At 36.7% G+C, this 5,623-nt stretch overlaps 1 pseudogene; it reads left to right on the top strand.

Moving 5' to 3' along the window:
* Nucleotides 1-252: 252 nt before the first annotated feature.
* Nucleotides 253-882, top strand: LOC132549454 (uncharacterized; annotated as a pseudogene).
* The last annotated feature ends 4,741 nt before the right edge of the window (nucleotides 883-5,623 follow it).

The raw sequence follows: 5,623 nt of genomic DNA on the forward strand, positions 1-5,623 counted from the left end.
TGTTTAGTGATATTGAACAATATGTGGGGGTGAGCTTGTTGCAGAATGCAGGGATAGTTTATGTAGGGCAGTGAATTTTGAAATCTCTGAAAAAGACATGGATGGGCTTAATGCAGGATAAAACAGTACTGGATTATGCAAATTCATGATGATCTGGTTATTCCTGATAACGCGAAACTGAGCGACCGAGTTGAAAATGTCGTTCACGTACTTTTCTCCCCCATGAGAATTTCAAAAAGTTGGCAAGTATGCATGAAAGTACAGTTGATAAATCTGAGGGAGGAAATAAAAAGAGAACAGAGAACTCGTGGAGAAAAATGACGGCCGTATTTCTGACCTTGAGGAGCAGAATGATGATTTGAAACAAACAGTAAGCAAATTAGAGCAGCAACTAGCGGATGCAGATGATAGACATTGTGAGCTGGAAAATAACCAAAATGACTTAGAACAACATGGAAGTCAAAACTCAATTCACACAGTCGGACTTGATGACTCCAGTAAGAATGAAACAGTGGACGAATGTGTTGGGAAGATCATGAAGCTAGTGAATGACAAACTGAAAATAGGGATAAGTAAGGACGATATTGACATAGCACTTAGACTTGGAGTTTACCAGCAGGGAAAACCACGCAATGTGATATGTAAATTCACACACCGCGAAAATAGATATCATAAGGAAAAGGAAAGTGCTGAAAGGATCAGGATGTTTTATAGCAGAGGACTTAACCAGAAGAAACCAGCAGAGACTGAAAGAAGCATTCAAACTTTCTAGTGTAGACCGTACCTGGAGTGTAGATGGAAAACTGTGTTACTCAGAAATGGGAAAAACGGAGACTATTATACAATACTTTACTTATGGATGCCTTCTTGATGAACGACTAACTTCCCACGCAAGTGATCATACCTGTGATATCAGTGACTTTATGCGTGTAAATGAAATAACAGTTTAATTGAAAAAAAAAAACAAATGATTTCTTGTATATTTAGATTGATCAGATGTGACATAATATACTTTATTCTTTTTATAAAATCTGTTTTTTTTTCCTGTGTTATGTGTTCCTTGTGTGTTAGATATAATTTATATTACATTTAAATATATATATACATATTAATAGAAGACATGAAAGGATGGTGAATGTTTTTACAAGCTACAATAATACTATTGTCAACACTAATTAAGTACAAATGGTATTGTGTTTTTTATAAATATGAAATATGATGTAACACACCGTTTCATACCAATAGTTACTTTCAATATTTACTAAGTTGTAGAAACAATTTAGTATGTAAATAAACATATTCACATACATGTCAAAAGATATGATTAATTATGATATGAATGCACATCTCCAGGCGGAGAGCGTACTCAAACACAAGGACATTGTGGGAATGATTGCTGTCGGACGGCAAGGGATTGGTGAAACCAAGACACTTGGTGGAGCTGGGCAGCCCAGGACGAGAGACGAGCCCTGATACAGTCAGAAGTCGGGAGAACAGAAGAGAACAGAAGGCAGGCTAGAGCAATGGAGATGAGAGCACAAGGAGCATGGTCCACATGGGATACCATTAACAGAAAGCTGACCTGAGAGGACATCGGGAAGTACGAACCGTTGAGGCTGCCCTCCTCCTCAGGTCAGTCCACGATCTCCTACCATCCCCAGCTAACCTCTGCCTTTGGGGGCTGACAACAGACCCATCATGCAAGCTCTGTAACCGCCCTGGAACTCTAGAACATGTTCTGTCATCCTGTTCCACATCACTGACACAAGGACGATACAGATGGCGTCATGACAGAGTGCTAAGAGAGGTGGGTGACTGGCTGGAAGTAGAAAGGAAGAAGGAGCAGAGGAGCAACCCTCAACAGCATCACATCAACTATGCAAAGCCGAGTGAAACCATTAGGTCACAGCCAAAACAAAAGTAATCAATCCTAGAGGGCACCACAGGTTGGAACATGGAGGTGCACCTAGCAAAAAGATTGTGTTTCCTGGCATTGTCCAGACAAACCTCATCGTGCTGTGGTCTGGAACAGGAAAGAAGCTCATCATGATCGAGCTAACAGTACCCTGGGAAACAAGATGTGCAGAAGCCTACGAGAGGAAGAATGCCAAGTATTAAACCCCCATCCCCCCACTTTTTTTTGTGAAAAAAAGACCAACACGTGTAACGATAAAGCAGTACTTACATTTAATTGCCAGGTGTAATTATTTGGGGCTTGTTTTTTTTAGTGTTCACAGGTGTCCACTTATTTTTTATTTCAAATGGTGATAATTAGCTAACCATCACAGCGACTGAGCGAGAGGGTCGCACTCAAAACACGCTAAAACAACAGTGTCGCTTTGATGTATTGAGAAGACTTTGACACGTTGAGTCCCAAGCCATATCAGCGTCGTTAAATAGAGAGTAAAAATCCAACCATGACACAAATCATCATGCCTGCTACATGAAGACGTTACACAGTTAAGGAGAAGTTTGACATCTTCAACTGGTTCCGGGACAATGGCCGAAATCTCCATCAGACAACATGAGAATTCTCCGTTGACAGGAAACTCGTCAGACAGTGGGACAGAGAAATTCCTTGGCCATGGAAAAGGAACAGACTACAAGAAGAAGAAGCTTGGCACCAACCCAGCGCCATTTCTGGAGCCGAGGACTATCTGATGTCACACTGTCTCGTGAGGACGTCGGCATGGACATCCACGAGATGGATGAGGACCTACAGCAGGAACTCAAATGCGACACGGGCCCACGGCATCTTATTTGATTCAGACGAGTCCGATGACCAGACTCTCCTATCCGGAGGATTCGGCCCAGAGGATTAGCCAAAGTGACTGGTATTTAAAGTGTTTCAGTGAATGTGAGTAGGCCTAGTGTGTTTCAATATAATGTACTGTGTTAGTTCTTGTGAAGACATTATAATGGTATGGTTCTGATGATAGATTTTGAAAATGTATTTGACTCAGTTTCTTGGAAGTTAATACAAGATATTGCGCTTTTTTGGCTTCGGAATATTTTAAACTGGGTAAAACTGTTTCATAATAATGCAGGGGCTGTTTTCAATCAAGGGGGGAATCTCTCTTCATTTTTTAATGTAAAAAGGGGATGTCAGCGAGGTGACCCGATAGCATCATACATTTTTATTCTATGTGCTGAAATTCTTGCTATCAGATTTCGAAATAATAAAAGAATAAAAGGTATTTAAGTTGATGAAACATATGTTTTACTATCACAATATGCAGATGATACTTATGATGGTACTGAGCAGTCATTGAGAGAATCTATAATTGAATTAAACAAGTATTTCTGGCCTAAAGGTTAATATGGACAAAACTGAAATTGTTTGGATTGGGAGTAAAAAACATAGTCAGGACAAATTCTTACCAGAATTAATTCTTCAATGGGGAAAACTGAATTTTGTATTTTTAGGAATAGATTTTAGTGTTAATCTACATGAGATGATCAAGATGAATTTTGACAAAAAAAAAATGATTAAATTAAAAAGTCTTACTAGTATGTGGAGCAGAAGAAACTTTACACCAATGGGGAAAATACACTTGTTCAACCACTAATGATTTCACAATGTAATCACTCACTTATTTCCCTTCTGAATCTGGATAAAAAACACTGAAGAAAATAAACTCTATTTTATATCAATTCTTATGGCACAGTACGGTTGATAAAGTTAAAAGGGAAGTTATTGTACAAGATTATACTCATGGTGGTTTTAAAATGCTTAATATTTATAACTTCATTGATGGTTTGAAATTGAGTTGGATTAAAAGATTATATTCATCTCTAGGCAAATGGAGAGTAATTTTGGAGAAATTAGTGAATGTAAACAGGGCTCCAAGTTGCGACCAAAAATTCAAAATGTCGACTAAAAATTTATGCATGATCGATATTTGGCGACAAAAAAAAAAACCCTGGAATTTTCAGAAAAAGTGTTGACTGATTTGACTTGACGTTAACAACGCTGTCCAGTTAAAAAAAACCCAAAATGGCGGCGAAAAGGACGCTTGCCGATTTCGGCTACAAATCTAGCTCTGAGGCAAGCAAAAAGGCTAAACCCCCTGAAGACGACCCTTCAGATAAAGACCAGATAGAAAAAAAACTCCTTATGACCACGGATAATCCTGTCATTCTGGGAAACGAAAAATAGCAGCAAAATGGTTGAAGGAATTCAGTTGGCTTCGGGTGAGAGATGGAAAAATGTTTTGCCATCTATGTCAGTCTTATCCACAGTTGTATGGTAAATCAGATTTCGTCAGTACAGGATGTTCTTCATTTAAAAGGGAGAGTTTGACAATTCATGCAACGAAGGAATGGGTTAGAAATCAATAACAATTATGCAAATGATATGGTGTGCAGAAATGATTCACTGTATCAGTGATGAAATGAAATCAGAACTGACTGAAAATCTCAGAAAGAGTATGTATTTCAGTTTAATGATAGATGCAGGTACAGATACGTCAGTAAAAGAAAATGAGGCAGTCAATGTGCGTTATATTAGTGAGGGAAAAGTGGGGACAAAGTTGCTTGGGCTAGTGGAGTTGGAACATGCACATGCAGATGGTAAACATACACGTAGATATTTGTAACTGAAACAACAATAATTGAAAAAAATAATGAAAATAAAATTTCTCATTATATATATATTTTCATTTATTAGACAAATTATGTTAGACAATAATATTTTATTATATTTTTATAAAGGCACAGTTGATGCCATCAACAGAACACTACAAGATGCAGATTTCCCTACTTGAAAAACTTTACATTTCTTGCATATTGCCACTTTGTTCTTGATATTCTCAGTTACATTACAACTTTGAGTTTTACACTTCAAAGTAACAAAACAATCTTGCCCATAGCTATAAATAGCCTTAAAACATGTATTCTGGGCACTGAAGCTTTACAAGGAAGACCTAAACAGGGTGGATATTTATCATTTTTTTTAAAAATGATTTCAAACCAAAATACTGCAGATGTAAAGTATCAGGGAATTGAAATGCAGGGAATGCAACATATTTTGAGGTAAAATCTCAGTCACACTAATTTAATATTATGACTGAAAATATAAACACAAGATGTTAACTTTAATTTATATTTATTTCTTTTTATTTAGAACATCTTGTACCTTGTGAAAATACTTGTCATACCAGTATCAAGTGCACAATGTGAACGAACGATTTCTGCTGCCAATAGAATTAAATCTGATGTCAGGAGCTGCTTGGATCCAACAACTGTTGAGACTTTAATTCGTATTAGTGGAGAAGGACCTGAAATATCTCAGTTTAAACCAAATGCATACATTTCAAGATGGTTTATAAGCCCCAGAAAAGTACATTATAAGGGGTGGCCAAATGCCACTGAATTTGACAGTGAGAATGAGTAATTAAGCAGAAGGATGAAAATACTGAAAATTACTTTTTGTATTTTTTATTAATTATTATTAATTTTATTTATTTATTTATTTTAATTAATAATTAATTAAAAAATATTAATAAAACAACTGATGTTACAAATAAATAAAGTGAAACTTGACAAGAGTTTCAATAAATGATTTCTAAAATGGCTACCAAACATTTGTTTGATGGCGACCTAAAATTTCAAATGGCGAGTA

Source organism: Ylistrum balloti, unplaced genomic scaffold (genome assembly GCF_031769215.1).
Source record: "Ylistrum balloti isolate Yb309-2 unplaced genomic scaffold, AGI_CSIRO_Ybal_v1 Utg370058, whole genome shotgun sequence".
Lineage (NCBI taxonomy): Eukaryota > Metazoa > Mollusca > Bivalvia > Pectinida > Pectinidae > Ylistrum > Ylistrum balloti.